Source organism: Bos mutus, chromosome 20, assembly GCF_027580195.1.
Source record: "Bos mutus isolate GX-2022 chromosome 20, NWIPB_WYAK_1.1, whole genome shotgun sequence".
Taxonomy (NCBI): Eukaryota; Metazoa; Chordata; class Mammalia; order Artiodactyla; family Bovidae; genus Bos; species Bos mutus.
The window spans coordinates 15,458,470-15,468,406 of NC_091636.1; the positions used below are offsets into that span (position 1 = coordinate 15,458,470).

The window sequence follows — 9,937 nt, forward strand, 5'->3', positions numbered from 1 at the left end:
ACTTATTATTTCTAATTCAATAGGTTAGAAGTCTGGGTGGGCTTAGCTGAATTTTCCATTTAGGGTCTCACAGGCTGACATGAGAGTGTTGGCTAGATGGGCTTTTATCTGCAGGCTCTGGGGAAGAGTTCACTTCCAAGTTCATGCAGAGTATTGAAAGACCACTAGTTCCTGTTGGTTAGAAGACTGAAGTCTCAGTTGCATTGCTGTATGTTGGCTGGGGCCACGCTCAGCTCTTAGCGCCATCTCTCAGGGCCACCCTTCTGGTCTCCCCTGGTGCTGCTTGCTACCCTTTCAGAGTGTGACTCAGAGGTTATACCCTTTCATCAACACAGGGTCCTACCAACTCTTCCACAACTGTGGGTGGGACAAGGGAGGACCACGGGGGCACGGCCCCATCCACAGCTGTGGCACATGGTGATTCTTGCGGCATTTGCACTCACTAGGCTTTCTCCTCTTTTCACTGTTAAAACTCATTTATCAGACCTGCTGGCTATGACTGACCGTCCTCTTTGTCATTACTCCTACCTGACTCACTCTTTATGCTCCCCAGAGCCACTGGTCATGAAGACTGTGGGACTAAACACCCTTGAGTAGGTTCAGAAGGTCTTATAAAATGACAGCATGAAGTCACCTGCAAAGAGCTGCCTTTCTGCTGAACAGGGATTAACTCTGCTGTCTGCGTGCTCAGGTGGGACCTCTGCCCCTACCCCCTGCCCAGGGCACCACCAGGGAAAATGAGGAAGCAGCCTCTGTCCCTCTTCCTCCCCACACACTTCACAATTGTTTCTTGAGGAACTTCCATATTCTTGAGGGGCTTCCCTTTAGCTCAGATGCAAAAGAATCTGCATGCAAAGCAGGAGATGAGGGTTCAATCCCTGGGTCAGGAAGATCCCCTGGAGAAGGGATTTGCAACCCACTCCAGTATTCTTGCCTGAAGAATGCCAGGGACAGAGCAGCCTGGCAGCCTACAGTCCATGGGGTCATAAAGAGTCAGATACGACTGAGCAACTAACACTTTCACTTTCATTGCAGCCTCCTTCCTGAATACAGCTCAGCAGGCCAGGCCCCTTTCTGAGGCCCCTTGCTGGACTCATTGCCCACAATCCTCTTTCTCTTCCATTTTCCTAGGGCAAACACTTGTCCATGCAATGAAGGCAAAGCCTGTGCTGTTGAAGCCACGGCTGTCTTCACTAATAACACTTAACTTTCTCTTCCTGACCCTGGAACTCAGGCCCTGAATATGTGGCTCCTACCCTGGCAGGGGGCTCAGTGTCCCAGCTCAGTCACCTCAAGTTGATACTACTGGAAAGATACAGGGGTTTCCCGTTATTATCTGTGCCCAGAATTGTTCTGAGCCTTAGACATTTTTCTTTTCCTATTTTATAAACAAAAGTGTTATGTCTGACCACCCAAGAAGAGTCTGACATGAGCCACCAAGGCAGATGAGACCTCCACCCCCAACTGGGTGTCCTCTCTGAAGATTCATGATGCAGATTCACCTCAGCAAAGAGAATTTATCAAACTTTACCTTCTTTGCTTGTATTATGAGAACGGTGGCCTTATTATTGGTTCTCAAGTTACGGCATTCTGTTACAATATGAACTAGTGTTTCAAAGTATACATGTATTTCCTCCTACGAATGCTGATACGCATCCCTAGGAGCTTTCTTTCCAGCCTTTAGAAAGCCAATGCTATAGAACATAAGGGGAACAAGAGGGAAGATGGACACCACACAGAGAACAACTCTCTGGGATTTAGAGACAAGCAGAGAAGAGTTCCACTGTGAAGCTGCTTTTTCAGATGTTTTCCAAGCTAAACAATGTTCTCAGCAATGGGTAGGTGTTCTATCTCAACATTACACCGTGCCCATTATATTTGAAATGGCACAGCTTGGTATATTATGCTGTATATCTTCTGAAATGTAAAAGCTCTCACCTCCACACCATAAAAGCCCTGCTTAATACATTTCTTGTTTCTTAGGCAATTAAGTCAATCTGACTCTCTTCTGCACCAGGCAATCCATTTTATCACTTGCCATTAGTGGATCCTTGAGGAGCAACGTAAAGACCTCCAGTCCACAGAGCCAGTTGCAGGAATATGTGTGAACTCAGACACGTCCAGCCAGTGGCCGGGGAGGGCTCTGCATGTGCATTTTGGGTGTGGGAGTGGACCTGGTGGAATTTTGCCAGAGACACAGAGATCACAGCTAGCAGTGCTCTCTTTTGAACTTGACCATTTAAAAATTTTACCTTTCCTTGAGCAGTATTGAGAGCTAATAAAATATATCATAATCCCAGGGTGTGAACAACCATGAGACTTCCATCACTCCAGCTCAGCAGAGGCAAGGAAAAAAACCATGACAACCCAATTGACATATAAGAACAGGCATCATTCCTCAGGCAACTCAACTCTGCGTGGTCTTGTCTGGTTTGGTACCACAGAGTGCCACTGTTTGGTTTAATACTGCTGATCTGGCCTTTCAGAGGCACATGCAAACACAGGCTAAGACTGTGCCCGTCAGGACTGACCTGAAAGAAAGGCAGAGGAAAAGATGGTGTTACTGACTCCCTTTCATGTTCACAGAATCCTGTGAAAAAGGAGCAGAGAGCGTAGTCGTTGTTTCAAGCCCCTGAATATTACCGTGACCAGGATATGTTGGGTTCTGCTCAGTATTTGATTTGAGTTTCCATTATTTTAGCAGTAAACAAAGTAATGTCTTGATGAAGGTGAAAGAGGAGAGGGAAAAAGTTGGCTTGAAATTCAACATTCAAAAAACTAAGATCATGGCATCATGGCATCATGACAAATAGATGGGGAAACAATGGAAACAGTGAGAAACTTTATTTTGGGGGGCTCCAAAATCACTGCAGATGGTGACTGCAGCCATGAAATTAAAAGACAGTTGCTCCTTGGAAGGAAAGTTATAGCAAACTTAGTGTATTAAAAAGCAGAGACATTACTTTGCTGACAAAGGTCCATATAGTCAAAACTATGGTTTTTCCAGCAGTCATGTATAGATGTGAGAGTTGGACCATTAAGGAGGCTGAGCACTGAAGAACTGACATTGACGCTTTTGAGCTGTGGAATTGGAGAAGTCTCTTGAGAGTCCCTTGGACTGCAAGGAGATCCAAACAGTCCATCCTAAAGGAAATCAACCCTGAATATTCATTGGAAGGACTGATGCTGAGGCTGAAGCTCCAATACTTTGGCCACCTGATGAGAAGAGCTGATTCACTGGACAAGACCCTTATCCTGGGAAAGACTGCAGGCAGGAGGAGAAGGGGGTGACAGAGGATGAGATGGTTGGATGGCATCACTGACTCAATAGACATGAGTTGCAGCAAGCTCCAGGAGATGGTGAAGGACAGGGAAGCCTGTGTGCTGCAGTTTATGGGGCTGCAAAGAGTCAGACACGACTGAAGGACTGAACAACAACAACAAGACGAAGCAAAAGCTGAGTGAATCACAGGCATTAAAATTTTGAAAGCCTTTCCCAACAGAAAGATAGCTAATAACTTTTTAGCCTACATTTTATATGAGGAAAAACAAATGCTTCAATAAAGTGTCCCAAATTCTTAGAAGAATCAGAGACACCAGTGACTTCAGTGTCTCTGGCCCAGTTTAGCAGTTTCGGCCTTGGCAGCAGTCCCACTGACAGGACAGAGGGCTCTTTGGGAAGACAGAGGCTATTTGAAAGGCGAGTATTATTCATAAATTATCTACAAATGGTCCAATTCCTACAAGTCCCAAGTCGCTTAGATTTTCAGAGGGGAAATTTTAATCACAGATCATTTCAGGTTGATTTTGTATAAGCTGAGGACAATTTTGAGAATTCAAAAGACCAAAAAAAGGCAAAACAGTCTCTCCTGGGACTGCTCAGGAGACTTGTCCTTGCTTGTGATGTGCTAGTTAATTACCATCTGCATTTTGCTTTATAATTCACAAAGCCCTTTTCTCGGACTCTCAGAGGCCTCACCCTCTGCACCTGGCAGGAGCTGCTGAAAACATCCTCCAGGGAGAGAACCAATGGTTAATTTACTGTTGGAGCATACCTAGCTAGTTAGCTGTCGGCACAGGTTAGGTATTCGAGACTACGTATTAGAGTTCCAATTCTACCTGTCTTCCCTAAGCATTTCCCCACATCAGAAGCTGTGTCTGATCCACAGGTGGCCAACTCCCTGCCTTCTTCCTCTCTCCCTTCCTCCCTCCCTCCTATCCTTTTCCCCTCCTCCCTCTCACTCTTCCCCTCTTCCTTCTATCCTTCCACCCTTCCATCATCCCTTTCACTGTTTCTTCCATTTATCCCATAATTGTTTATTTGGCCTTCACTATGTGCCAGCTGGCTTCCCAAATGGCTCAGTGGTAAAGAATCCACCTGCCAATGCAGGAGACATGGGTTCAATCCCTGGGTTGAAAATACCCCTTGGAGGAGGAAATGGCAACCCACTCCAGTATTCTTGCCCAGAGAATCCTATGAACAGAGAAGCCTGGCAGACTATAGCCCGTGGGGTTGCAAAGAGTCAGACACTACTGAGTACTGAGCACACACACACGTATGTGCCAGCCATGGGATTAGGTGTTAATCAGAGATCAAAACACAGTTCCTTCAGATGACAGTGGAGGAAAAAGTAGGACCTGAACCAAACCCTCCCTTATCAAGCTCATAGATTTTAGCACATGAGAATCCATATAATCAAAGAAAAAATCCTCTACCATCTCTATTTCCACAATGATGAATGTAAGACTCTAGGGAAAGATGGTCTGCCTGAGGTTATAAAACTACAAGCAAAGTTGGTGGGGGATTCTTTGTTGGGTCTTTAGACAGAATGGCCATGATTCTTCCGGGTATGTTTTTGGTTTAGTTGAGGAAAACAGAAGAGACAGAGGAATGGTCATGTATTACTAGGCCTATTCAATGAACTGCAGCTGAAGGAATGGCTTTGAATCATAGACAATGTTTGCTCAAAGTAGGCATTTGATGATTTTAGAATAAGTGATCCAGAGGATGGTTAAGAAAGAGTGTTCATCCTTGCCCTGTCATTGACTCATATGCATAAAATACATAAAAACAAGCTAAGAAATATTTACCTACAGGAAAAATGACTGATATAGCAAGAAAATCATAGGAATATAGGTATGTTATTCATTTAGAAGGCCAATTGCTGGCCTAATATATAGTTGTAAAATTGATTTACAAATTAATTCTCTAGGATGAATAATACCATGGTGATTCTAGTAATGTTGATTGCCACAAATGTAAGAATGCAATAATAAACAAAGTAGGACAAAGCTCGGAGAAGGCAATGGCACCCCACTCTAGTACTCTTGCCTGGAAAATCCCATGGATGGAGGAGCCTGGTAGGCTGCAGTCCATGGGGTCGCTAAGAGTCGGACATGAATGAGCGACTTCACTTCCACTTTTCACTTTCATGCATTGGAGAAGGAAATGGCAACCCACGCCAGTGTTCTTGCCTGGAGAATCCCAAGGACAGGGGAGCCTGGTGGGCTTCCGTCTATGGGGTCGCACAGAGTTGGACACGACTGAAGTGACTTAGCAGCAGCAGCAGCAGGACAAAGCTAGCTAACCCCGAGTCTCTCAGTCTCTAGCATATATTGAAATTACCTCGAGGGTTTGTGAAGACTTGCATGAGGAGGCTCACCCCCAGAGTTTCTGATTCAGGAGGTCTGAGAATTTGCATTTCTAATAAGATCCCTGGTGGAGTTGAGCTGCTCCTCCATCTGGGACCACAGGGAGAACCCCTGAGTAGAGATGGGCTTGAGAAAGACCATAAACGGTCAAGGCAGAGCAAAAAGAACATGACTGAGTCAGGGGGCATCTGGTGTCGGGGACTTTGAAAACTACAACTCTTGTGAGGTACAACTCCAAGTGCCAAAGTTAGAAAAGAAAAGACATTTTCTAAAGCAACAAAAAGACATTAAATATTTTTGATGAGAAGCAAGGTGGATCTCAGAGGAGGGCATGGCAACCCACTCCAGTGTTCCTGCTGGGGAATCCCAAGGGACAGAGGAGCCTGGCGGGCTGCAGTCCATAAGGTCACAAGGAGTCAGACAGAACTGAAGCGACTTAGCACATGTGCACGCATGGTGGATCTCACAACCCATGTTTCAGAAAGATAACTCTAATGACAAGGTAAGGGCTCTAGGTCTTTTTGAAAGCAGAAGAATTCGTCTGAGTGGAGTGAGTGAAAGTCACTCAGTCGTGTCCGACTCTTTGCGACCCCATGACTCTATGGTCCATGGAATTCTCCAGGCTAGAATACTGGAGTGGGTAGCCGGGGTCTGTGGCTATTCTGTATAATTTTGATACAGTAAACTAAATGAGATAGAGAAATTAAGTGACATGATGCAAAATAAACTGATATTATGTTTTAAAAATACACTATTATCATATAACAATACTATTGCTTTCTTATTAAAATATTTTTAATTTAAGCTCTCTCTCTCTCTCTATATATATATATACTTTTCATAAAAATTTTCAAAAATACAAAAAAGAGAAAAGAAAGTTAATAACCCAAACTTCCACACCACCAGGAAAACACTAGTGTATTGTCTTGTGTATTGTCTCCATCTTTTTAATGCACAAGAGAATTTCATTCTCTGTTGTGACCATACTATAGATAAAAGGTTTTCTTCCTATTACTTTACAAAATTTATTTTCTTAAGTCATTGTAAGCTCTTGCTAAACACAATAGTTGCACATGAGTATTCTATAGCAGATACTGATGTTTGCCTATATAACAGTCATATTCCAGATTTTTCCATGCCTGATTTCCAACATTTTTAGGCCAACACTTCTATTATTTGAATTAAGTAAATCTTGACTAGTATTAAAAAAGAATCATGGTAGTTCCTTCTTGCTGGTAGTTGATTTAATGGCTGTTACTTTAACAAAGTTTTTATTTTGACAAAGTTTTCCAAGATGGAAGCTGACTGAATAATGATCCCCAAAGTCATAAGATCCTAATCCCTGGACCTGTAAATGTTACATTATTTGGAAGATGGCTCTTTTCAGATGTGATTAATTTAAGCATCTTGAGAGAAGTCAGTTTCACTGAATTATATGGGTGAGCCCTAAATGCCATCACAGGTGTCCTTACAAGAAAGAGGTGGAGCTTACTTCTATAGCACATGTACTAAAATCGAAACAATACAGAGATTAGCATGGCCCCTGCACAAGGATGTCATGTAAATTTGTGAAGCATTCATATTTTAAACAAGGGGTAGGGCAGGCGAAGGGAGATTTCACTCAGGCACACAGAAGAGAAGGTGATTTGAAAATGGAACAAAGAGAGATTTGAAGGTTGGAGTGATGTGGCCACAAGCTGAGGAATCCTAACAGCCACCAGAAAGTGGAAAAGGAAGGAATGGGCTCTCCCCTAGAACACCCTGAGAGAGTATGGCCCTAATGACACCTTAATTTTGCCTTAGTGATGCTGATTTTGGACTTCTGGTCTCCAGAACTGGACAGAATACATTTCTATTGTTTTATGTCACCATGTTTGGTGTCTGCAGGCAACTAATGTAAATCAAACCCTTCTTGAAATGTTCTGTCCCAATTCTGGTTAAATAGACGTGGTCTATCAAATGGAAGGGTCCTCCTGGAAAGACTGTCTTACTCTTAAAAGGAAATACATAGTGGGAGGGAGTCTTATTTCTTCTTCCAGATGTTGTTGCCCCTACATACAGCATTAGAACTGGAGCAGCCATTTGTGACTGTGCAGCTGGGACACAAGCCAATGAGCCAAGGATGGGAGAGAAGAAGGATGGGACAAACTTGGGCCTTGGATGACATCATTAGGCTGCTTTAACTAACCAGCCCTGGGACTTCCCTATAATGAGGCTTCTTCTTACATGAGATAATTTTCTTACGTGAATTAACATGGTTTTTAAGGCCTCTTTACTTGGGTTTTCCCTTACTTTGAGCTTAAAGCAACATAACAAATGCACGCATCAAATGGATTATACCGTAATTCAAAAATGGGCAAACTGTGACCCGGCAAACAGCTACCTGGTTTTGTAAATAAAGTTTTATTGGATCCCAGCCTCAACCACAGACCACTGTCTACGCTCTTTAGCACCACAACAGCAAAGTCAGGTAGTTGTGAGAGAGATCAAATGGCTTACAAGCCTAAAATTAGGCTATCTGCTACTGTAAGAAAAAGTTCACAAGCTTCTGCCGTTCTTGAACACAACTATCCCAACTGTCCTTTTATTGTTGGATATTGTTTTTCTACTTTCTCCAAAAATTGTCTTTTTTACACAAGCTTTTAACCTGTCACTTGGGCATATTCCTACATATAAGATTGAGTGTGATCCACAGAGAAAGAGTCAAATAAGAAAATAAATAAGCATGCATGGAAACAATTTACAATAATCTCCTAGATCATCTGGGGCTTCCCCAGTGGCTCAGCCATAAAGAACTCACCTGCAGTGCAGGAGTTGCAGGTTTGATCCCTGGGTCCAGAAGATCCCCTGGAGGAGGGCATGGCAACACACTCCAGTATTCTTACCTGGAGAATCCCATGGACAGAGGAGCCCGGCGGGTCCATAGGGTCCACAGGGTCTCGAACAGCTGGACACCACTGAAGTGACTTAGCATACATGGTTAGATCATCTGTAATCTTATCAAAGCCTGTGAAAGATTGTGATCAATGTGTGAGATAGCATTTTCCACATATAAATAAATATAGGTGATCACAACAACTTAATTTAAAACTGCAGGCTAGTCTAGAAGGATAAGAAAACAAGCTTTTCTTTTCCTATTTTAAGTTTAAATCAGCCAAACCAAACTTCCTCCTGGGTTGAAAGATGTTGGTGGAACTTACATCACAGTGAATGTTATTACAGCTGAGAGAGAAAGGGCCCTGGACCCGGTTTCCAGTAGGCAAGTTTGAAGCACCCACACTTCACAGCTACAGCCTGTGCAGGGGAGATAACTATTGTTCAGCATATAAGGCAGGACTCAAAGTGTGTCATGTAAATAGAACCAACTGTATACTTACTGATGTTTGACTCCATGCCATTTTTTTCCCTCTTAAAGAGGAAAATGGTCACTTCTTTTTAGAAAGTTCCCCTCAGCAGAGCTGTGCTCTGAAGGCACCTTCCTTAAAGGGATCTGGGGGGCAGGCAGTCCTATAGTTAGAATTGTGGCTGCACAAAAGCAGGTTGCGGCAGGGCGTGACTGACCAAATAACCCTTTGAACTTTGTAAGAAAGTCAAGCTGCAGCTGTCCCAGCCAAACACTTCTACTTTCTTTCCTAGAAGCTGTTTAAGAAGGTCTCTCTTGGTGCAGAAAGAACAAGATGGCTGCAGCGTCTAAATTTTTGTGGGTACTTTCAGGTCGCCCCTGGGACCAAATAAACCAATGAGGTGCATAGTGACCTGAAATATCCTTGAGGATGAACCGCCCCTTGTCCGTCTGTCGGAAGGAGCCATCTAGGACGAACCTTGGCAGCCTGGAGAGAGTCCAGAGTTAATAGCCCCTGAAGGCAATTTTCCATAAATGCTTAGGATCTGGTGATACTCCTAACACACACACACAGACACACACACGGCCAAATGTAGCAAAAAAAAATCACCACCAAATCCTCAGAAAATCACTGATAGTAGTGTCAGACTCAGAATACAAATAATAGAGGCAACTATTCAATTCCATGAGGACTCAACAAGAATCAATATAAGTGCTTTTGGAAAGCGCCCATTTGGAACTTCCAGCCTATTTGGTGCTTTCCAGCCTATTTGGTGCTGCTTTCTTTCCAAAATATCTAATACAGGAGACTTCCACTTCCTTTCCCAAAGAATGCTGGATGAGTGTTAGGTTTTCCATATCAACCTGGCAAAACAATGAGCCTCCCCTCCTCCGCCTTTTCTTAACTGAGATAGACATTAAAATCTGTGAGTGAAAAAGCAC

General features: G+C 43.4%; 1 non-coding gene across 1 annotated transcript; it reads left to right on the forward strand.

Moving 5' to 3' along the window:
* Nucleotides 1–7,136: 7,136 nt before the first annotated feature.
* LOC138984270 (U6 spliceosomal RNA) lies at nt 7,137–7,240 on the forward strand. The gene has a single exon (XR_011461531.1). It is a non-coding gene; the product is annotated as a U6 spliceosomal RNA (small nuclear RNA).
* Nucleotides 7,241–9,937: the final 2,697 nt, after the last annotated feature.